The sequence below is a fragment of the Dromiciops gliroides genome, chromosome 2 (genome assembly GCF_019393635.1).
Source record: "Dromiciops gliroides isolate mDroGli1 chromosome 2, mDroGli1.pri, whole genome shotgun sequence".
NCBI classification, from domain to species: domain Eukaryota; kingdom Metazoa; phylum Chordata; class Mammalia; order Microbiotheria; family Microbiotheriidae; genus Dromiciops; species Dromiciops gliroides.
The window spans coordinates 538,217,385-538,242,903 of record NC_057862.1 but is presented as its reverse complement, the minus strand read 5'-3'; the positions used below and the strand labels follow the sequence as shown (position 1 = coordinate 538,242,903).

The following is a 25,519-nucleotide window of genomic DNA, read 5'->3' as shown; positions in this document are numbered from 1 at the left end:
ATCCCAAGTATCCTACTTCAGGCTCAGAATTTGCCACAAGCCTTTCTCTACCTATTCTTTTCCCATAAGTTATCTTTCCCTTCCTTTGAATTTCCTCAAGCCTTGCTATGATGTTGGACATAATTGCTTATATGTGATAAGTGCCATTCTAGCTTATATTTTAGTAGTTTATCTTGACATTCTCTCTAATATTGGCTGCTGTTGCTATTGCTTTGCTTTAGCAAAGACTGGTTTATATTATTGTAGTCAATCACCTTCTGAATCATAAAAGGAGGAAAATTATTGAGTATAGTATTGTTTTTCTATCTTTTATTGTATTCTAATTATTTGAAAATTAGTAATCCACACATGTCAGTTATGGTAACTCTTATTAACATATATATATATACATATATATATATATATTTTTTTTTTTTTTTGGTAAGGCAATTGGGGTTAAGTGACTTGCCCAGGGTCACACAGCTAGTAAGTGTTAAGTGTCTGAGGCCGGATTTGAACTCAGGTCCTCCTGAATCCAGGGCCAGTGCTCTATCCACTGCACCACCTAGCTGCCCCAACCAATATATTTAATGAATAATTTAACAGTCCCTCTAGGACCTGCTCTTCCAACTCTCATTGTTCTAGCAAGTTAGTTTTGTGGAGGGCAAGTGACTATTACTTTCCTCAGGGTTCTATGGGTTCTAACCCCTGTGGAACCCTGAGATTTGTGGTGCTTTTGATCATAAGTCCCCACCAATGTGTACTTGTTGTTCAGTCATGTCCAGCTCTTCATGACTCCATGGACCAAAGCATCCTCCGCTATCTCTCAAAGTCTGTCCAAATTCATGTTCATTGTTTCATTGACACTATGTATCCATCTCATCTTCTGCCATCTCCTTCTCCTTTTTCCTTCAAGCATTCCTAACATCAGGGTCTTTTCCAATGAATTCTGTCTTCTCATTATGTGACCAAAGTATTTAAGCTTCAGCTTCAGTATTTGAACTTCCAATGAACAGCCTGATTTAATTTCTTTAAGTATTGACTGATTTCATCTCCTTAATAACCAAGGGACTCTCAAAAGTCTTCACCAGCACCACAATTTGAAAGTGTCAGTTCTGTTGCATTCAGCTTTCCTTATTGACCAACTCCCACAGCCATGCATTGCTACTGGAAAAAACATAACTGTGACTATAAGGACCTTTGTTGTCAAGATGATGTCTCTGCTTTTTAGTATCCAAGTTTGCTATAGCTTTCCTTCCAAAGAGCAAGTGTCTTTTAATTTCATGTGTGTAGTCACTGTCTGCAGTGATCTTTCAGCCCAGAATATAAAATCTGTCACTACTTCTATTTCTTCTCCCTCTATTTGCCAGGAAGTAATGGGACCAGGTGCCAAGATCTGAGCTTTTTATGTTAATATTCAAGCCAGCTTTTATACTCCTTTCTTTTACCCTCATCAAGAGGATTCTTACTTAAATTTCTGCTATGAGTGGTACCATCTGTTTATCTGAGATTGTTGATATTTCTCCCAGCAACACGAATTCTGGCTTTTTACATGATGTACTCTGGCAATTTATTTAAGGGATTAATTCTGGTAGGTAGAGTGCCCAAAGAACTATGGACAGTGGTTCATCGTATTGCACAGGAGGCATCCACAGAAAAGATTCCAAAGAAAAAAAGGACAAGAAAGCAAAATGTCAGCAGGTCTGGCATTTCACATGATGTACTCTGCATATAAGTTAAATAAATAAGGTGACAACATATGGCCTTGTTGTACTTCTTTCCCAGTCTTGAACCAATCAGTTGTTCCATATTCCATTTTAACTGTTGCTTCTTGGCCTAAATACATGCTCCTTAGGAGACAAGTAAGATGATCTGGTCTTCCAATCTCTTTAAGGACTTGCTACATTTTGTTGTAAACCAACACAGTCAAAGGCTTTAGTGTAGTCAATGAAGGAGAAATAGATATTTTTTCTGCAACTCCCTTGTTTTCTCCATAATCCAGTGAGAGTTGGCAATTTGGTCTCTAGTTCCTCTGCCTCTTTAAAAACTGGTCTGCAGGGCAGCTAGATGGCACAATGGATAAAGCACCAGCCTTGGATTCAGGAGTACCTGAGTTCAAATCTGGCATCAGACACTTGACACTTATTAGCTGTGTGACCCTGGGCAGGTCACTTAACCCCCATTACCCTACAAAAAAAACAAAAAAAAACTGGTCTGCTCTTCTGGTAATTCTTGGTTCATATATTGCTGAAGCCTAGCTTGCAAAATCTTAAACATAATCTTGTTGGCATGTGAAATGAGCACAATTATTCAGTAATTTTAACATCCTTTGGCACTGTTCTTCTTTAGGATTGGGACATAAACTGATCTTTTCCAATCCAGTGGCCACTGTTCAGTTTTTCAAATGTGCTGGCACAAAGTACAGCACTTTAACAGCATCATCTTTTAGGATTTTAATTAGCTTACTTGGAATTTCATCACCCCCACTGGCCTTATTGTTAGCAATGTTTCCTCAGGCCCACTTGACTACTAGGATGTCCGGTTCCAGAACAGTAACTACATTATCACAATTCCCAGTGATGTTAAGATCGTTTTTATATAATTCTATTATGTATTTTTGCCACCTTTTCTTAATCCCTTCTGCTTCTTTTAAGTCACTACCATCTTTGTCTTTTATCATTCCCACTTTTGCATGAAATATTCCCTGAATAGCTATAATTTTCTTGAAGAGATTTATTCTTTCCAATTCTATTATTTTCTTTCTTTTTTTCAGGGCAATGAGGGTTAAGTGACTTGCCCAGGGTCACACAGCTAGTAAATGTCAAGTGTCTGAGGCTGGATTTGAACTCAGGTCCTCCTGAATCCAGGCCTGTGTTTTATCCATTGGGTCACCTAGCTGCCCCTACAATTTTGTTTTCTTCTATTTCTTTGCATTACACATTTAAGAAAACCTTATCTCTCCATGCTATTCTATGAAATTCTGCATTCGATTGGGTATATCTGTAACGATTGGAATGACGCCACCTGCTGGAGACTTACTGTAGAAGAGTTCTGCCCATGAAGTGAAGGTCTTTGAGGGCAAGACCAGGAGTCTTTTCTTTGGCATCAGGAAGTGACGCCAGCTAGTGGGAGGAGGAAGGAAGAGACTGGCGCTCAGTCTCGGGCTCTTTCCTCTGGACTCGGGTGGAGAGCGGAGCTAGAAATGTGCTCTCCCTTTAATAGATAGGAATCTAGGCCTTTCTCTCTCTTTACCAAATTCTTATTCTCCTTAATAAATGCTTAAAAGTTTAACTCTTGCTAAAGCTTATAATTTATTGACGACCACTCATTAAATATTTTAGACAGTTTAGCTAGAATTTTAGCCCTTAACATATCCTTCCCTTTCTTTCTTACTTTTCACTTTCCTTCTTTCCCTAGCCATTTGTAAAGCTTCATCAGACAGCCATTTTGCTTTCTTTATCTTTTTTCTTTGGATTGTTTTTTGTGGCTGCCTCTTGTACAATACTATGAACCACTGTCAATAGTTCTTTGGGCACTCTACCTACCAGAACTAATCACTTAAATCTATTCATCAATTCCACTTCATATTCACAAGGGATATTATTTAGACCTATGCAGTCGAATGCTTTCTCTACTTCAATTTAAGATTGAATTTTATAGTGAGAACCTCATGATTTGAGCCATAGTCAGCTTCAGGTCTTGTTTTAACTGACTGTGCTTCCCATTAATTATCAGAATAGAAAGGGGTATTTATTCATTTGATTTAGAAGAAATGTCATTTTAAAACATTCCCCCTCTAAATCTGATATGCCATCTTTTATAGCTACAAGCTGAATCCACAGAAAGAGTTGGTTTATACTTAGAGAACAATGAAAGTGAGAAACCTGTTAAGGATATGCGTGGTTAAAGGGTAAATTTACAATTCCTGCTTATTGGAAGTCTTTTATTGAGTCTATAGCCAGCATTCTTTACTGGTTCAAGGGATCATGTACTTTGAAGTTGATTTCTCTCTAGAATGGGTATCTTTTTGCTTCTGTATTTGTGTTTGTCCATGGTGTGTCTCTGGGTTGGATGCATATTTTCCCATTGGTCTTTTCTCCATAAAGACATTTTCATTGGAAGAAGAGAAGGAAAGAGAGAGGCGAAAGAAACTCTGTGTCCCAAAAGCAATTCAATGTGTATGAGGCAATTAGGTGGTATGGTGGATAGAGTGCTGGATCTGGAGTCAGTAAGACCTAAGTCCAAATATGTGCGAATATCTTAATAGCTGCATGACATTGGGCAAGTCATTTGTCAACTCTGAAAACAAATGACCAAAGAGTCACATAGGTTATGAAACTATTAACTCTGAAAATACCAAAGAGCCCACACAGGTTATTAACTCTAATAAAAGGAAAGAAAAGAAAAAGAAAAGAGTTAACAGTGGTCATAGAAAAGAAAAACTTTATTTCATTGAAGGAGGGAAACTAGACATATGTACTGGGGCAAGTTTGATTCATAGCAGGGCTACATGACTGGAATATGGTTCCTACAGGTGTTTGTCTAAGTACAGGGACTACCTGAGGCTAGTGTGATACAATTCTGGGATTTTGCAGTGGCTGAGTTCAGCCAGAAGGTGAGCATAAAGGATTGTTATGCCAAGCTCAGGGCACAACATGTTTGTTGGACCTTAGCTCTGGAAAACAGGGTGTTTTCTAATCATAAAAAGAGAAGTAAAAAGAGAGGGCATGGGGATGCTGACACCCTTAACTTCTGTTTGCTTTAATTTCCTTGTCCAAAAAATGGGGATTAAAAAGAGCAGGATAAAAACTCCTAGGGGTTGTTGTGAGGCTCAAATTATATAATATTTGTAGAGCACTTAGCACAGCACCCAACACATAACAGACTTAATAAATGGTTGTTTGTTTCCTTCCTTCCTTCCTTCCTTCCTTCCTTCCTTCCTTCCTTCCTTCCTTCCTTCCTTCCTTCCTTCCTTCCTTCCTCCTTCCCTCCCTCCCTTTCTTCCTTCCTGGTTATGCTTATTTCACCTTCCATCAGCCCATATATCTCCCTTGCTTCTACATATTCTTCATTTCAAATTACAGATCTTGACTTCACATGGAGTGATGCTGCCTTTGTTCAGGAATTCCCAATAACTACTGAATAAGAAGATAAAGGTAATAGGAATCCAATTCATTTGAACCACCATTACTTGAATACTTTAAGGGGCAATATCATATGCTGAGCACTAGAAGAATAGATGGAAATGACACAGTCTCTGCTTTTAAGGACCTTACATTAAGACATTAAATATTGACCTTTATTAGATATCTTCAAATAACCAGAGAAGTGAAATTGTTCAGTGTCAAAAAGACTAATAGATATTTTACTTTATTAGTTTGGAATTGTTCTCTTAAAATTCACTTATTTTTGACCTTACTAATTAGTTTATAATTAGTTCTAGTGTTCTTAACCTTGGTGGGGTCAGGGAAGGGGTTGGTATATAGAGCTCCAATGGGTCTGTGGGCCTGTGAATAGCATTCATGAACTTGGATGGGGGGTGGTGTCAAAATGCATCCTTATTTTCACTAACTTCTAACTTAAATTTATCATTTCTTTCAATTATTTAAAAACATGATTCTGAAAAGGGGTTCACAGGCTTCAGCAAACTTCCAGAGGAGTCTATAATCCACAAAAAGTTAAGAACATCTGTGCTAGGGCATTACCTTAAGTTGGAGTGAGCGTTAAATGAGTTAATATATGAGAGGTAGCTTGGTGTAACGTAAAGGTCAGTAGACTGGGTATTAAGAGATACAGATGTGCTTCCTTACTCTACTACTAACTAGCTGTATGACCTTGGATAAGTCACTTTAAACCTCGCTGGTCTCAGTTCATCTGAAAATCAAGGGGCTGACATTCTGAAGAGCAATTTGGAACTATGCCCAAAGGGCTATAAAATTGTGCAAACCCTGTGAGCTAGAAATACCACTGCTAGGTTTATAACTCAAAGACATCCCCCAAAAGAGAAAAAGACCTATTTGTACAAAAACATTTACAGAGGGCAGCTAGGTGGCGCAGTGGATAAAGCACAGGCCCTGGATTCAGGAGGTCCTGAGTTCAAATCTGGCCTCAGACATTTAAAACTTAACCCTCATTGCCCCCCCCCCAAAAAAACCCCAAAAAACAAAAACATTTACAACAGCTCTTTTTGTGGTGGCTAAGAATTGGACAACAAAGGAAAGCCCATCAATTGGAGAATGGCTAAACAAGCTGTGGTATGATTGTGATGTGGTATATGATTGTGATATTATTGTGCTATAAGAAATGATAAGTTGGATGATTTTAGAAAGGTATGAAAAGACTTGTAAGAAATTATGTATAGGGGGCGGAGCCAAGATGGTGGAGAGGAAGCAGCAAGCTGCCTGAGCTCTCCTTCTGTTCCCTCAAAAAGAACATTAAATCAAGCCTCTGGACGGATTCTGAAACTACAGAACCTGCAAAGTGTCATGGGGCGCAGAGCACCCCAGAATTTCTCTGGGGCACACCAAGGAATCTTCTCCTTGAGAAACTAAACCAGAGAACAGATAACGCCTAAAGAGATAAGCTGAACCAAACCGGACTGAGCTAGCTTCGGATTCCTACCCTTCATTCTGGTCTCCCTTACTCTGGAGAGATAAGTTTGGGTGTGGCTTCGGCCTTTGTGTCCTGAAGAGGGATCCGTAGCCACCCCTCACCCAATTCCTTTAGTCACTACCAGTGGGGGATGGTCCTCCACTGCTCACCCAATTCCCCCAGCTACCACCAGTGGGGGATGGTCCTCTCTCACTAAAGGAACTTTTCATGGGCAGATGGTCCACCCCCATCAGTCCTCTATAAAAGTACCTTCCGGTCTCCTGTTCGAGGAGATTTGGTACCTCTGAGCCATGTGCTTTATGCCAAATCTCCCCATGAAAAGTCTAAGGATTTCTTTCATGGTTTCCCTCCCCCCACCCTTCCCTTCCCTTGCTCCTAAATAAACTATCACCTTGTTCTAACTAAGTTTTGTGTGCAAGAGGGTGTAATTCTTTAAAGAGGAATTCCCAAGAACCCCAACCCCAACCCGTACCCCATTTTCCCACTATATCAAAAGGGACAGAAAGACACAGTCGTCCAACCAGAGATAATTTAGAAGACTTCAGGAAAAGGTCGGTCTAACACGGGCAAAAGGGAGGCCCAGCACAGGGCAGCAACCCAGCGCCGAGGGGGTTGGGGCAAGTCAGCAGAAGCTGCGGGCCACAGCCTAACAACTGAGGCCCCTGGAACCTGATTCAAAAATCTGGTGGCCAAGAAGGACAGTAGAAAAACCTATCTGCACTGGCCGGGAGGGCCACGAACGGGTCAGGCAGGAACAGACGCCGGGATCAGGTGCCTGGCTGGCCAAGCGCACTCAGACAGGAAGTGCAGGGCGGGGGATCTCCACACACCATAAAGGCCTCAGAGTAAAAAGCTGGTCACACAGCACCTATACCCCTGCACAAGAAGCCCAAAACAGGGACCCTGGTGCCCCCAGAGCAGACCTCAACTTAAAAAATAAATAAATAAGCTGCAATAATGAGTAAGAAGCAAAAAAGAGCCCTCTCCATTGAGAGCTTCTGTATCAATAGGGAAGAAGCCAACACAAACTCAGATGAGGACAATAGCCTCAAATTGCCTATATCTGAAGCCTCACGAGGGAAGGTGAATTGGTCTCAGAAACAAAAAGCCTTCCTGGAAGAGCTCAAAAAGGATTTTTAAAATCAATTGAGAGAGGTAGAAGAAAAAATGGGGAGAGAAATGAAAGCAAAACAAAAAACTATGAAAAAAGAATCAGCAGCTTGGAAAAGGAAGCACATAATTTCACTGAAGAAAACAATGCCTTAAAAAATTCATTTGGCCAAATGGAAAAAAAGGTGCATAATCTCACTGAAGAAAACAATACCTTAAAAAATTCATCTGGCCAAATGGAAAAAAAAGGTGCATAATCTCATTGAAGAAAACAATGCCTTAAAAATTAAAATGGGACAGTTGGAAGATAAGGAACCCATGAGACACTGGGAATCAGTCAAGCAGAATCAAAAGAATGAAAAAATAGAAGAAAATGTGAAATACCTCATTGGAAAGACAACTGATCTGGAAAAAAGATCGAGGAGAGACAATTTGAGAATCATTGGACTGCCTGAAAGCCATGACCAGAAAAAGAATCTAGACACCATATTCCAGGAAATTATTAAGGAGAACTGCCCTGATATCATAGAATCAGAGGATAAAATCATCATTGAAAGAATCCACCAATCACCTCCTGAAAGAGACCCCAAAAGGAAAACTCCAAGGAATATTGTAGCCAAATTCCAGAATTATCAGGTGAAGGAGAAAATACTCCAAGCAGCCAGAAAGAAGCAATTTAAATATCATGGAGCCACAGTCAGGATTGCTCAGAACCTGGCAGCTTCAACATTAAAGGACCGCAAGGCTTGGAATATGATATTCCGGAAAGCAAAGGAGCTTGGATTGCAGCCGAGAATCTATTACCCAGCAAAAATGTGCATTTTCTTTCAGGGGAAAAGATGGACATTTAATGACATTGGGGACTTTCAATCTTTCCTGGTGAAAAGACCAGAACTGAATAGAAAATTTGATCTCAACATAGAAGACTCAAGAGAAGTTTAAAAAGGTAAACAGAGGGGGAAAAAAAAGGTTACCCTATTAGGTTAAACTGTTTATATCCCTACACAGGAAGATAATACTCATAACTCTTAAGAACTGTAAATGTATTTGGGCAGAGAGAAGGACTTTACACAGAGGGTATAAATATAAATTGTCTTTGATGTGATGATACAAAAAAGAATTAAGGGGTTAAAAACGGAGTCTATGGGGAAGAGAGGAAAGAGGAGGTGGAATGGGATGAATTATTTCATATGAAGAGGTAGAAAAAAAAAACCTATTACAATAGAGGGAAAGAAAGGAGGGGTGAACATTGTTTCAACCCTATTCTCATTAGATTTGATTCAAAGAGGGACTAACATATACGTTCATTGGGATAAAGAAACTTAACTCATTCTTTTTTTTTTTTTTTGGTGAGGCAATTGGGGTTAAGTGACTTGCACAGGGTCACACAGCTAGTAAGTGTCTGAGGCCTGATTTGAACTCAGGTACTCCTGAATCCAGGGCCGGTGCTTATCCACTGCGCCATCTAGCTGCCCCAACTTAACTCATTCTTTAGGGAAGCAAAAGGGGAAGGGAAGGGGGGACTGATAGAAGGGAGGACAAAAGCAAGGGAGAAAAGGGTAAAGAAAAGAGAGGGAGGTGATAAAAAGGGAGGTCACATTGGGGGAGGCAGGGGTAAGAAGTAAAACATCGGTGAGGAGGAATAGGGTGAAAGAAGGGGGGAAAAGTACAAAGGGGGTAAATAGAATGGAGGGGAATAGACAGTCAGTAATAATAACTGTGAATGTGAATGGGATGAACTCTGCTATAAAACAGAAGTGAATTGCAGAGTGGATTAAAAACCAGAATCCCACAATATGCTGTTTACAAGAAACACATTTGAAGCAGAGAGATACACACAGAGTAAAGGTAAAAGGCTGGAGCAGAATATATTATGCTTCAGCTAAAGTAAAAAAAGCAGGGGTAGCAATTCTTATCTCAGACAAAGCACAGACAAAAATAGATCTCATTAAAAGAGATAAGGAAGGAAACTATATCTTGCTAAAAGGTACTATAGATAATGAAGTAATATCAATATTAAACATGTATGCACTAAGTGGTATAGCATCCAAGTTCTTAGAGGAGAAGTTAAATGAGTTACAAGAGGAATTAGACAGTAATACTATACTAGTGGGGGATCTGAATTTCCCCCTCTCAGAATTAGATAAATCTAGCCGAAAAATAAATAAGAAAGAAGTGAAAGGGGAAGCTAGGTGGCGCAGTGGATAGAGCACCGGCCCTGGAGTCAGGAGTACCTGAGTTCAAATCCGGCCTCAGACACTTGACACTTACTAGCTGTGTGACTCTGGGCAAGTCACTTAACCCCAATTGCCTCACTAAAAAAAAAAAAAAAAAAAAAAAAAGAAGTGAAAGAGGTGAATAGATTACTAGAAAAGTTAGACATGATAGATGTCTGGAGAAAATTGAATGGGGATAGAATGGAATATACCTTTTTCTCAGCAGTACATGGCACATTTTCAAAAATTGACCATGTATTAGGGCACAAAAACATCATACTCAAATGTAGAAAGGCAGAAATAGTAAATGCATCCTTCTCAGATCATGATGCAATAAAAATTACATGTAAGAAAGAGCCAGGGAAAAGTAGAATGAAAATCAATTGGAAACTAAATAATTTCATTCTAAAGAATGAATGGGCCAAACAACAAATCATAGAAACAATCAATAACTATATCCAAGAGAATGACAATAATGAGACAACATACCAAAATCGATGGGATGCAGCCAAAGCAGTGCTTAGGGGAAAATTTATAGCTCTAAATGCTTACATGAATAAAAAAGATAAAGAGGAGATTAATGAATTGGGCATGCAACTTAAAAAGCTAGAAAAAGAACAAATTAGAAATCCCCAATTAGATACTAAATTAGAGATCCTGAAAATCAAAGGAGAAATTAATAAGATTGAAAGCAAAAAAACTATAGAATTAATCAATAAAACTAAGAGCTGGTTTTATGAAAACACCAATAAAATAGATAAAATATTGTTTAATTTGATTAAAAAAAAGAAAGAAGAAAACCAAATTACCAGTATCAAAAATGAAAAAGGTGATGTTATCACCAACGAAGTGGAAATTAAATCAATAATTAGGAATTATTTTGCCCAACTGCATGCCAATAAATTTGACAATCTAAATGAAATGGATGAATATTTAAAAAAACACAAACTGCCCAGGTTAACTGAAGAGGAAATAAAATCCTTAAATAAACTCATATTAGAACAAGAAATTGAACAAGCCATTAATGAACTCCCTAAGAAAAAATCCCCAGGGCCAGATGGGTTTACGGGTGAATTTTACCAAACATTTAAAGAACAATTAATTCCAATATTATACAAATTATTTGGAAAAATAGGTGAAGAAGGAGTTCTACCAAATTCGTTTTATGACACAAATATGGTGGTGATACCAAAACCAGGCAAAGCAAAAACAGAGAAAGAAAATTATAGACCAATTTCCTTAATGAATATTGATGCTAAAATCTTAAATAAGATATTAGCAAGGAGATTACAGCAAGTGATCACCAGGATAATACACTATGACCAGGTGGGATTTATACCAGGAATGCAGTGCTGGTTCAACATTAGGAAAACTATTAACATAATCAACCACATCAATAAGAAAACCAACCAAAATCATATGATTATCTCAGTAGATGCAGAGAAAGCTTTTGACAAAATACAACACCCATTCCTAATAAAAACACTGGAGAGTTTAGGAATAGGGGGAGCTTTCCTTAAAATAATAAACAGTATCTACCTAAAGCCATCAGCAAGTATTATATGCAATGGAGATAAATTAGAAGCCTTCCCAATAAGATCAGGGGTGAAACAGGGATATCCATTATCACCCCTATTATTTAATATTGTCCTAGAAATGTTAGCTTTAGCAATCAGAGAAGAGAAAGGAATTAAAGGAATTAGAATAGGCAAGGAGGAAACAAAACTATCACTCTTTGCAGATGATATGATGGTATACTTAAAGAATACTAGAGAATCAACTCAAAAATTACTTGAAACAATTAACAACTTTAGCAATGTAGCAGGTTATAAAATAAATCCACATAAATCATCAGCATTTCTATACATGACCAACAAAGCCCAGCAGCAAGAGATAGAAAGAGAAATTCCATTTAAAGTAATGGTAGATAATATAAAATACTTGGGAATCTACTTGCCAAGACAAACCCAGGAACTCTATGAACACAACTACCACTCTTCTCACAAATCAAATCAGATCTAAATAATTGGAAAGATATCAATTGTTCATGGATAGGCAGAGCTAATATAGTAAAAATGACAATACTGCCTAAATTTACTTATTCAGTGCCATACCAATCACCTAAAAATTATTTTATAGAGCTAGAAAAAATAATAACAAAATTCATCTGGAAAAACAAAAAATCAAGAATATCCAGGGAAATAATGAAAAAAAATTCACAGGAAGGTGGGTTAGCGGTACCAAACCTAGAACTCTACTATAAAGTGGCAGTCATCAAAACTATCTGGTACTGACTAAAAAATAGAGTGGTAGATCAATGGAATAGGCTGGGCTCAGGAAATGCAGTAGTAAATGACACTAGTAATATAGTGTTTGATAAACCCAAAGACTCCAGCTACTGGGATAGGAACTCAGTATTTGACAAAAACTGCTGGGAAAACTGGAAGACAGTATGGCAGAAATTAGGCATAGACCAACATCTTACACCTTATACTAAAATAAGGTCAAAATGGATACATGATTTAGACATAAGAGGTGATACCATAGGAAAATTAGGAGAGAAAGAATAGTCTACCTATCAGATCTTTGGAAAGGAAAACAGTTTATGACCAAACAAGAGACAGAGTATATTATAAAATGCAAAATGGATGATTTTGATTATATTAAATTAAAAAAATTTTGTACAAACAGAAGCAATGCATCCAAAATTAGAAGGGAGGCAGAAAGCTGGGAAACAATTTTTATGGCCAGTACTTCTGATAAAGGCCTCATCTCTAAAATATATAGGGAACTAAATCAAATTTATAAGAATCCAAGTCATTCCCCAATTGAGAAATGCTCAAAGGATATGAACAGGCAGTTTTCTGATGAAGAAACCAAAGCTATCTATTCCCATATGAAAAAATGCTCTAAATCTCTAATGATTAGAGAGATGCAAATTAAAACAACTCTGAGGTACCACCTGACACCTACCAGATTGGTTAAAATGACAAAAAAGGAAAATAATAAATGTTGGAGAAGCTGTGGAAAAATTGGAACACTGATGCATTGTTAGTGGAGCTGTGAACTGATCCAACCATTCTGGAGAGCAATTTGGAATTATGCCCAAAGGTCTTTGAAGCTGTGCATACCCTTTGACCCAGCAATACCACTTTTGGGTCTTTTGCCCAAAGAGATCATGGAACGGGGAGAAGGACCCACATGTAAAAAGATATTTATAGCTGCTCTTTATGTGGTGGCAAGGAATTGGAAGTTGAGGGGATGCCCATCAATTGGGGAATGGCTGGACAAGTTGTGGTATATGAATACAATGGAATACTATTGTGCTGTAAGAAATGATGAGCAGGAGGAGTTCAGAGAAACCTGGAGGGTCTTGTGTGGACTGATGATGAATGAGATGAGCAGAACCAGAAGAACATTGTATACAGTATCATCAACATTGAGTGTTGATCTACTGTGATGGACTATATTCTTCTCACCAATGCAATGGTACAGAAGAGTTCCAGGGAACTCATGATAGAAGAGGATCTCCAAATCCAAGGGAAAAAAAAAAGAACTGTGGAGTATAGATGCTGAATGAACCATACTATTTCTTTTGTTTTTGGCGCTGTTTTTTTTTCTATTTTGACGTTTTTCATCATTGGTCTGATTTTTTCTCTTATAACAGGACTAATGCAGAAATAGGATTAATGTTATTATGTGTGTATATATATATATATGTGTGTGTGTGTATAAATATATCTATATCTATAGAGATATAGATATATAGAGATATAACCTATATCAGATTACCTGCTGTCTAGGGGAGGGGGGGAGGGAGGGGAGGGGGGGAGGGAGGGGAGGGAGGGAGAAAAATCTGAAATTGTAAAGCTTGTATAAACAAAAGTTGAGAACTATCTTTACATGTAATGGAAAAAATAAAATATGTACATTAAAATATGTTAAAAAAAGGAAACTATCTTTACATGTAACTTGAAAATAATAAAACACTTTTATGATTTAAAAAATTAAATAAAATTTAAAAAAAAGAAATTATGTATAGTGGAGTAAGCAGAACCAAGAGAATGTTGTGCACAATGACCACAATATTCGTGATGAAGAACTGTGAATGACTTAACTATTCTCAGCAATACAATGATGCAAGAAAATCCCAAAAGACTAGTGATGAAGCATACTATCCACCTCCAGAGAAAGAACTGATATTAATTTAACACAGACTGATGCATGCTATTTTTCACTTTCTTTCATTTATTTCTTTATTCAAGTTTTCTTATGCAAAACAACTATGGTAATGTTTTACAAAATTGCACATATATGACATATCTGAGTGCTCACTGCCTCAGGAAAGGGGGAGGGGAGGGAGAGAAGAAGGGATAAAATTTGGAACTCGAAACTTTAAATAAAAATGTTAATTATTTAAAAAATAAAGATCAACATAAAAAAAGAGAAAACCAAGGGGTTGAATTTAATATTCTCTAATGTCCTTTTCTACTATACCATTCTATTTTTTGTATGTTTCTCAGAAAAGTAAACAATCCTGTATATATCCTAGATACCGCTACCATTTTCTTTTGCTGTAAACTCTATATGTAGTTTCTACACCTTCACCTTGTAAAATCATTGCTTATTTCCTGGAATTTTTTAAAAATATGGGACAGTTAGTTCCATTTAAATATTATAAATGGGCAATGATCCAAACACTGTTACAACAGCATTTTGAGTAGGGTTTGCTTATAATGATAATGATATTATCAGGACAAGGTTATGTGGAGTTTGCCTTTATACTCTTATGAGTAATAGATGTTTGTTGGACTGAGTGCAATTTGATACGTAGAAATTCAGTGCAATCTAGTGGAAGGAGCACTGGTCATTGGGTCCAGAAACCTGGGCAGGAATCCTGACTCTGCCAATTATTTATTACATAACAAGTCAAGTGAGCAAATCATTCTACCTCTCTGGGTCTCAATTTACTAATTTGTAAAAAAAAAAGGGGGGGGGTAGTGTTAATACCCAGACTCCCTCACAAGTTGTTGGAAGGAAAATACTTTGTAAATTCTAAACTCCTATATTCCATCTCCCATCTCCAAGTTCTTATACAGATTGTACCTCATGCCTCTGCCTATTAGAATTCCTAGTTTCCCTCAAGGCCCTGCTCAAGTATTATCTCCTACAGAAAATTTCCCTTTATTCCTCCAACTCATTTGTTCATGATACTCTCTACAGAAATTAGTTTGGATTTATTTGTATTTATGGATACATGATACTGGGACATGTTTTTTCCTCAATAGAATATGAGTTTTTTGAGGGTAGGAAATATTCTATTTTTAGCTTTGTCTACCACCTAGCACAGTGTCTGGTACATAGTAGATGCTTGTTGAATGAATGAATAAGTTGCAGAATCACACGGATTTTGACTTGGAAGAGACCTTGGAGGTTATTTAGTTCAAATCTCTCATTTTATAGAAGAGGAAACTGAGCCCCAAGAGGTTAAGTGATTTGCCCAAAGTCATACAGATAGCAGAGGGAAGAGCCAAGAGTTAAATTTAGATCATCTGACTCCAAAATCAGCTACTCTTTCCACCAAACCATGATGCATCTTAAATGCTAGGACAGGGTCAGCCAGGCAATAAACCGTTATTAAGTACCAACGATGTGCCAGGAAGTATGCTAAGTTTTAGAGATCTTTCAATTCTTTTGTATCTTATGTAGGACCTGACTATGGGGGTACAGTGATAGGAGTGCTGAAGTTGGAGTCACAAAGCATGGCTTTTGCTATTTATTGTCTTGGATCTGCCATTTGTGGGCTGCAAGCCATTTTAACCTCTCTGCACACCATTTTCCTCATCTGTAAAATGTGGTTGATAATAATGGTTGCCCTTCCTCCCTCCTCGAATTAGGATCAAATGAGACAATATATTTCAAAGTACTTTGCATCTTAGAAAGGCTCATATGAAAGAAAGATATTACTATCTCTGCTTCTCCTAGATAATTTCGTATTAAAACTCTTCCATATCTTTTACTTCATTTAATCCTGGTTTTTGAGCCCTCCCGAGGATATCTGCATGTATTCTTTTCCTGGTTTTCCCATTCACCTTCCCTTTTTCATTCTCCTAATCAATTCCATACCGCTATCATCGTCATTTCCCCACATTCTCATTTTCTAATTTCTCCTTTAGCTTTGCTAAACCTATCCGTTTCTGCTGGGCAGGGATTGAGATCTACGTTTTGGAAATTGCAAAACTAATAGTGTAAATACAACTGGAGAAGGAGAAGGAGGTGGGGTTATGTGGGGACTAGAATGTGCACGGGCTGAAACCCAAGCCTAGTGCTCTTTCCACCAGACTAGCTTCCGACATGTTTTGAATGTTGGAAGCCCATGTTCAGAACAGTAGTTAGGGTATGGTAGTCAGGTGACCCAAGGCGAACACCCTGCCTTGACAAGACAATGTTTAATATGGACATTGTTGTCCAGAAGCTATCTCTAAAATGCAAATAAGCCTCCTTGAGTCCATTGTAGAAACCAAAGACCCCATTTATTTATTGTCTGTAGTCCCAATGGAAGGGAAGCATGGATATATCATAGTTTTCTGCACCCAGTAGCCATTTAAAAATGTTTGTTGAAATGAATTGAATTGTGTATCTCTTGTGGAGATGGGAAACAATACAGGGAGTTGTGACTGGTAGGGAAAAAAATAAGGCAGACTTTCTTTAGCAAATAAGGGAGAAAACTGAAGATCTAGCCTGAGCACATAGCAGGCCCTCCATGGCCATTAGAATATCAATACCTCAGATGTTCTGCTACATTTTTCACTTCTCATTCAAATTTTGCCATCATTTGGATTCCATCTAAGCTTATTTATAGTAGGTGTGAGTCTCAGGGTACTGTCACAAGAGAACCATGTTTCCAAGAGATTTTAAGACATTCCCAGCATTCCCATCATTGAACTGGTCCTTTTCATAAAGGTTTTGATTCATTTCTTTTCTACCTCATAGGCAGTTGAGCATTGCTCACCAAATCACAGATCTGTACAATTTTAGGGCTGGAAAGGGCCTCAGAGATAGTGTAATCCCACTCTCATTTTCCAAGTAAGGAAACTGAGGCCAAAAGAGAGATTGACCAACTTATCCAAAGTCTTGGAGCTAATTAGGAGCAAAACTATGCCTCCTCCGGCCTGGAGGTCCAATTCTTATTTAAATACATCCCCACCCCAACCCCCACCAAGTGTCAAATAGTATTGTTTTAAACTTCTGCAGCAACCCATTTCACACACACACACACACACACACACACACACACACACACACACACACACACACACACACACACACACCCCAGACAACCCTCCAAGACTAATTCTTCCAAATCTATTATCAAACATAGAGGGACCACTTCTGATCAATCATACATCCACCTTTTTCCCTTCTCCAACCCATTGGGTTGCCTCTGAATGTAGGTACCGAAAACACAACAAAAAGATACCTTCACTGAACTGCTGTCACTCACAGTTTGTTCTCTGTTAGGGCCTGACAGTGTCTCCTTATCCCTAGAACTTTATCTATGAAAAGCCACAGTTCTTAGAAGGACTGCAGGAAATGGTTTCAGAGCAGAGCCTAATGAATCCTTCTCCAGATGGAGGATTGCCCAGTGAGAAAGTGAGGAAACTGAGTTTCTTGGGAGCCAAGGTACTGTAAGCTTTCAACAGTTTTACCTTTGCTTCCCTCTGTCATCCCAGGGGCTAGCCCTTATTCTTTATTGAAGTGATTTTCCAGAAGCCTGGATTTACATGCAGAGGAGAGGTCTACTATCTTTTTCTTGACCATTGCTGATGTCGTTAGGGTCTTTTGCTTTTGGCATTCTGCTCTGGTGGTCCCTAAGGATTTAGCAGCTCTGAATGTTCCTGGCAGTGGCTGTTAACCTAGGTGGCTGGGTACTACATTTCATTAGTCCTGGCAGGCCTTTCTTCTAGTGTCCAAAGGTCTGGATTGAGGTGAGAGGTGGACTGCCCTGCATTGACTCTTGTACCAAGTCCACAGAAAGACTGGGGCCATGGGTGAGGGCTGATGAAGAGGTCCCAATATGCCTTTTCACTCACCTCCCCCTTTCTTTTTGGTTTCTTTTTGGTTATAAGCCAACCAACAAATACAAATAGCCCTACCCTGATATTTCAAGAACAAATTCACCCAGGGGAGCAAAATGGATCATTCATTATTCCTTGATAGCAGCTGCCATTTGCCTTTCAAGCCTCTTCTTGAGTGTTTATTCCAATTTTGAAAAAACAAACAAACCTGTACTTTCTTTAAAAATGAAATAACCAATTATCCATCGTCTTTTTCCTTAATTGAGGGAGGAAATGTGGTATAGTGGTAGCATCCCTAGCTTGGGAATCAGAGAACATGGTTAGTCAGTCAGTTAATAAACATCTATGAAATACCTGCTATGTGTTAAGTTCTGATGATACAAATACGAAAAAAGGCAATTTCTGTCCTCAAGGAAATTAAAAATTCAATGGGGAAAGATAACACATCAATTAAAGCTGAAAGGGAGGGATGGAGAATGGGAAGGTATCCAGAGAGACATAATGGAGAAGACAAAGAAATACAAATGCAGCAAGGTAAGAAATGAAGAGATGCATTTCCTTGGTCCCCTCCTTAAATGGTGATTTTGGAGTTCATAGGCTCTACCATTTAGTCAGAGGAGCAGATGGTATTGATGAGATGGGAGTACCAAGGCTGATTTGGTCTTGTAGGGTGATGAGATTTCCCAATGATGAGAACCCTGAGGGCATAGTGGAGCAATTAAAGAAGTCCAAAAAAGTGTAGTAATGTGGAAGGAAATGGGCTCAAACCTAGCTTATATCACTTTCTATCTACCTATGTGACATTGGACAAATCACCTAACTTTTCTGGGTCTTAGTTTCCTCATCTATAGAAAGACAGCCTCCAAAGTCTCTTCTAGCTTTAAATCCATGACTTTGGAAGAAGAAAAAACAAAAATTAAAAAAAAAAGAAACACACATTAAGATGTTTCTAAGTTATAGTCATTCTTTTCATATTTTTAGGATCTCTATTATGCCACCCCCAATAAAGACATGTTGTTTGGTCATTTTTCAGTCATGTCCAACTTTTTGTGACCCCATTTGAGGTTTTCTTTTTTTTCCTATTTATTTATTTAGACTTTTCCCCAAGTTACATGTAAAAACAAATTTTCACATCGATTTTAAAAAACTTTGTGTTCCAAATTCCCTTCCTCCCTTCCCATTCCCTCTTAAGAATTCAAGCAGTTCAATAAAGTTATACATGTGTAGTCATGCAAAACATAACAGACAAAAAAAACTTTAGAAAGAGGAATTAACAAAAATAATTATACTTCAATCTATATTCAGATACCATTAGTTCTTTCTCTGTAGATGGATTGCATTTTTCATAAGTTCTTCTGATAGCATCTTGCTCTTCATTTCTTTTGGGTTTTGTTTTTTGTTTGTTTTTTTAAAATTTATATTTAATTAAAAAAAAACCTGACTTTCTATGGGGGAAAATACCCAAAGTATTATCGTGCTAGGCTTTGTTCAGCAAACCAAATGTTTGAATTGCCCATGTCTAGAACCTTCATGCTTCAGTCTGCACCCAGGGTCCCTCCCTTACTTGTTTATTCAGGGGTCCTGAGGGGGTGAGTCTTGTCAGAGTTGATTCTTCCAGTTGAACATCAGGTCATTCGGGTATCCCCAAGTTTCTCCAAAATTTTACTTTCATTGTCTTATGGCACTGTCGTATTCCATTCCAGTCTTAGGCCATTTGATAGGCACCCCCTTCACTGCAGTAGATGGGGGGGGGGGGGCTCTTAACCTGGTCTCTAACCTGTGGACTTCAAAGGCCCTGGATAGCTTTTGGAGAGAATGTGATGTTGAATGGGAAAAAAAGTCATAGTTTTGTTTGTTTTCATTGCACATAGATAGCTGAAACAGAGCATTTCCCACAGTTGTGAGTGAAGGCCCATGGCCTTCCACAGCAAAGCCATCAGAGGCACCCAGGGCCCCATGAGGGAAGAAGCCCTAGCCCTGAGGCCCCTCTTGGATCCTCTCTAGCACCAAAGGGCAGGTAACAGCTTCTGCCTTGGGGCTCTGACACAGGTTGGGGTGCCTCTGCCTCAGAATTTGATGGTGGGGTCCCTAAAATTTGTTCAGATGAGAAAACTGAAGTCCCCACTGGGACCAGAACCCAGATGCCTAAGGGCACAATGAGGCACTCAAATTCCTGAGTTGACTGTGGTCAGCCCCCTGACTTGCCTTGTCTCCCCAAGGCACCTATGTCTACTTTGACTATGAGGAGTGGGGCCAGGGAAAGAAGGAGGGCTTCACCTTCAAGGACTGCTACCTGGAGGACCGGGCCCTGCAGTGACCCCTGCCCTCTGACCCTCTCCTCCCCTGGCCCTCCCCTTCCTGCCTGCCCCCAGCACTTGGGGCAAGGGATGGCTCTCCGGGCCAGGGACTCTCCTTCCCCCCGTCCCTCCCCAGCTGGGGAAGGACTTGTTTTTCGTAAACCTATTTTCATTTTAGAAGATATTTATGAATAAATCGTTTTATATGACGTCTGCAGCCCTTCTCTGAGCTCCTAGCACCGAGGGGGCCGGGCAAGCTGGGGGTGGAGCTGAGAATTGTATCTTCTCTTCAGTTCGTCGGCCTCCTCTTCCGCTTGTGGCTGCTCTCCTCTCCTCCCACTGAGGCCCTGAGGGCCTTGGCCGAGACGCTCTGAAGCTTCTCTCCTCAGGCGCTCTGCCTGAAGCTGCTCCAAGAAAGTGCTTCCGCGCCTCTTGAGGCGCTTCTTCCTCCGGCTCCTTGTGATGGCCACCCCCTTCTCCATCGCCTTTGCTCTGCTTCTTCTTGTCCAGCTGCCTCTTAAGCTCCCAGAGTGCGCCCAGATGGCTCTTGGCTTTTGCATCAGGTACAGGGTCACACTGTGTGCCCCTGGCCTTGGGGGGCAGCTGGTACCAAGGGGGCTGAGTCTGTGCCTCTGCTGCACTCTGGCCCATGTGGGTCAGGAGCCCTAGGGCTTTTTCCTGTTGTTCCTTTTCCTGCCTCTTTTCTTCCTTGTACTCTCTGTTGCCACAGGTTGTCCATTTCCCTTTCTTTACCAGCTCCCGAAACAGGTCTACAGGGTGAAAAAACAGTGTTTGGTGTCCGGCTCTTTTCTGGAGGAGGTCAGTTCGAGTCTCCTGTCGGCCGGCAGTACCCGCTGCTCCTGTTCCCACTGCTCATCTGGGACCTGGGCTTTGTCCCGCCATACACAGGCGACATTGCCCTTATTTCAAACATGCCAGCTCTTCTTTGGGAGGATATTCAGGGGTTATTCCTGCTCATTTCTTACAGCACAATAGTGTTCCATCCTAATCATTGAAGGGAGGCTGTGTTTGAACTCAGATCTTCTTGACTCCAGGGCCAGCACTCTATCCATTTTACCATCTAGTGGCCTTTTATAATTATATTCCACTTTTGTCCCTTTCTATAGTACTCTAATACCCCAACCCCCCATTTTTCTTCTAGTGTTATTCTTTTTACTTCTTACATTCACAAAGCCTAAGTTTGCAGAGTGAAATGTTCAAGATTGAAGGGTGGTTAAGGATGAAGAAATAGAAAAGTCCCTTTTCTTTTTCCTTTTTCTTTTTCCTAATTCAAGTCCTGATTTTAGCTGGCACTCTTGATATCATCCATCTATTGACCCATAAATTCTGTGGAAGAAAAGTGTAGGCATGAGTTCCTCAACTTATAAGGGTTTGGACATGCGGGGAATAAGCTGGCTGGAGAACATTTGTGTATGTATTTGAAGTTTTTGATTGTGACCAATCTATGCACATTATTTAGCCCAATACTTTGTCTGTATCCTAGCATCTATGTCTATCAGTCTGAAGATGGCACCTTGTTTCTTTCTATTCACCCTCTCAGACCATGTTGTGAACAATGGCAAGAACTTTGGCTCTGGAAGCTCAAGACCTAAATTGAAATACCGTTTCTGCCACTTACTCCCTGTGTGACCTTGGGCAAATCATTTAACTTTCCTGCAACTGTAAAATGAAGAGTCAGACTGGATTTTCCAAAAGGTCCCTTCTGGATCTATGAACCTAATTTCAGAAGGGGAGGGATTGTCTTTTGTCATTTTGGCTTTTTACCTTGCTTCTGTCTTCAATACCATTTCCTGCCTCTGATTCAATACAGCTCACTGGTCTATTCTCTTGGATTCTGGTAATGGCTGGTCATGATGTACTTCCAGTTTCTATTTAGCAAGTTGTACATAATAGATTTGCAGTTTCATGTGTAATCACCTTTTTATTATACTATGTCATATAAATGCTTGTTTTATCCCAGAATTTTTTTGAAAACTGGAATATTTGAAAAAAAAATCTCCCTTTTCCTTTCTCTGTCCATTGACTAGTTAGGTTACCACCAGATCCTAGTATTAGTCAATATAATTACCCATGCCTAGGTATAGTCCTCATCAGACTCTAGTCAAGGCTCTATATAGCTCTTCCTAGGTCCTATTATCCCCTCTCCCAACTAGATATAAGTTCCTCAAGGAAAGGAAATGTCTTGCTCTCTTATATCTGTATCCCCAGGTCTACAGTAAATGAATTATAAATGTTCTATCTCTATCATCTACCTATCTACTTATCTATCACCTATCTATCTATCTATCTATCTATCTATCTATCTATCTATCTATCTATCTATCTATCTATCTATCTATCAATGGATTAGGTGTATAACTAAGTATAATTTTATTTTAGATCCCCTTATTCCAACTCTGGGGTACCCTTGGTGAATACTCTTTAGCAATATCTATGAGAAGATCAGATCAAGAAGTTCCTATAGTGGAAGATAGGATCCACTAAGAATGCTATGCTAAAATACAGCTATAGATAGTTCTATGTGGGGGGAGGGAAGTAAACAATTCCTTTCCCCCTCCCCCAGAACTCATTGACCACCTCCGAGAAATTGTCCAGTCAGAGTAGAGCAGAGGTTCTTTTTTTAAAAAAAAAATTGTTTATTTATTTATTTACAATTTCCCCACCTTACACATAAAAACAAATTGAAACATCAATTTTTATAACATGTGTTCCAAATTCTCTTCCTTCCTCCCTACCCCCCTTAAGAACTCAAGCAATTTAACATAAACTATACATGTACAGTTGTGCAAAACATCAGACAAAAAAAACTTTAGAAAGAGGAACTAACAACAACAAAACATACTTCCATCTGTAGTCAGATACCATCAGTTCTTTCTCTGTGAATGGATTGCATTTTTTTCTTAACTCCTTCAGAGTTGACTTGGATCACGGCACCATAGAGCAGAGGTTCTTAAGTTGGTGAACTTAAATGTAACCATATTTCAATATGATTGTTTTCCTTTCTAATCCTATATATTTACTTTAGTGCATTTAAAAACATCTCTAAGAAGGGGTTCATATAGGGTGTACCAGAAGAACAGAGGGTTCTGTGACATACTGTACAAAGGTTTAAGAAACCATGAAATAGAATTTCCCTGGGTACTTTACTCAAATGAAACTATTATTTGACCTTGGGTGAAAGATCTCTGCCTTTGGCATATCCAAAGATGCTTAAAATACACACACACACACACACACAGACACACACACACACAGACACACACAACTTACTTGAAGAGCTACAGGCTTCCCAATGAGCCAGGAATAATCATCTCATAGGAAATTAGTTGCTATCAACCAACTTCAAGGGTTTCCTATGAGAGTTGTGGAAGGTTTTAGAAACCATTCTCTGTGGCAAAGCCTCCAGTAGAGAGGCATGATGGATAGAGTATGGATTTAAAAGTGAGGAAAACTTGAGTTAGTGTCTGGGAAGGAGCCAGTAGATTGGGAGAGATTGAAAATATGAGGAACAGAGGAGATGATCAATGTGACAAAGTTCTCAAGGGGTAGTATCAAGAATACTAGTAGAGAGGTTAGTGCTTGTAAGTCTTTGGAGGTCAAAGCAAAGAAAGGGTGTGGCCCGGTGAACATGCAGGGGGCTTGAGATGTGGTACTGCAGAAATGGGTCACTTGATGGCTTTCATTTTCTTTGAGTAGCTGGCTTTGATTGGTCCACAGAGGACAACAGCTCAGGTATCTGCCCCTCTGGAAGGGGGGATAGCCAAAGATGGACTACATCAGTAAAACAAAAAAGCTATTCACCAAGAAGCAGGGGAATGAGATTGGCACATGGGGCTTGAGAAAAGAAAAGGTTTAGAATGTTATTGCAAGGAGGGCAATAAGTAGGAAAGGACTGCTACAGGATCCAAATGTGATTAGAGAACATGAATTTGTACTGAGTCTAGTATTAGCACAATGGCAGGACTTTTTCCAGTGACATCCAGAAGCATAGGAGGAGAAAAGGGAGTAGATGCTGGGGCAACAGAAGATCAGAGAAAGACTGCGTGTGAACGACAATGGGACAAGGGGACAAATGATTGGCGTGTGGATGAAAGTGGATAGCTGAAATGGTCAGCTGTAATGTCAAGACAGTGAAGGGAAGAAAATGAGGGAAGAGAAGGGAGGAAAGTGAGGGAAGAGGGGAGGAGGAGTGAAGGGAGGAAAGTGAGGGAAGAGAACAAGAAGAGGAATTGGAGTTTGTGATGGGAGGGAAGGGAAGTGGCAGTGGGGAGCAGGGAGTAAACCAACTCCTTCTGGCTCAGTGAGGAGGGGGAAGAGAACAGGAGCAACTAGTACTAGGGTGGTTAGAGATGGGGTATTTTTCCAGTGGAAAAGATCGAAGGGTTTAAGTGGACTTCAGACTTAATTTGAGTCTATGGTGTGACATGGCAGTTTTAAAAAGCAAATGCGGGGGCAGTTCGGTGGCACAGCGGATAAAGCACCGGCCCTGGATTCAGGAGGTCCTGAGTTCAAATCCAGCCTCAGACACTTGACACTTACTAGCTGTGTGACCTTGAGCAAGTCACTGAACCCTCATTGCCCTGAAACACACACACACACACACACACACACAAATGCAAGCTTAGGCTCTATTTATGAAAACACATTATCAAGAGACAGGGAGGTGAGAGGCTCTCCTTACTCTACCCTGGCCAAATCATATTCTGCATATTGTATTCAGTTCTGGAGAAATCAGTGTACAAAGGTCCTTGATAAGCTGGAGAGCATCCAAAGCAGGGCAATCAGGCTAGTGAAGGGTCTTTATGTCATGTCATATGAGGACAAAGTCAAAGGAAGTGGGGGAGGTTTGACCAGGACATGTGAAGACTATAGTGAGACAGGATGAGCATCTCCAAATATATGAAGGGCTCTTGGGTTGATGGGGGATTAGCCTTGCTCTTCCTGGCTTCAAAGAGCAGAAGAAGAAGCAATGGGGATAAATTGCAGAGGAAGATTTCAGTTTGGTATTAAGGCAGCTTTAGCTTTGAGGTAAAGGGAAAAAAAAAAACAAAATCAGCTTCCCTACATTTAGATACCAATTGTGGCCTTGATGGATGAATCATCAAGGCTTCCAGGTAGTTTGCTTTTTCTTTCCTGGGGGTTGGGATAAGTAGCTTTTATTTTTGTGGAAGAGAGAGAAAGTAACTACACACATTGCCTAGGATTT

General features: G+C 39.5%; 1 pseudogene; it reads right to left on the bottom strand.

Annotated features, from left to right (window-relative positions):
• Nucleotides 1-20,525: 20,525 nt before the first annotated feature.
• LOC122739259 lies at nt 20,526-21,257 on the bottom strand (annotated as a pseudogene).
• Nucleotides 21,258-25,519: the final 4,262 nt, after the last annotated feature.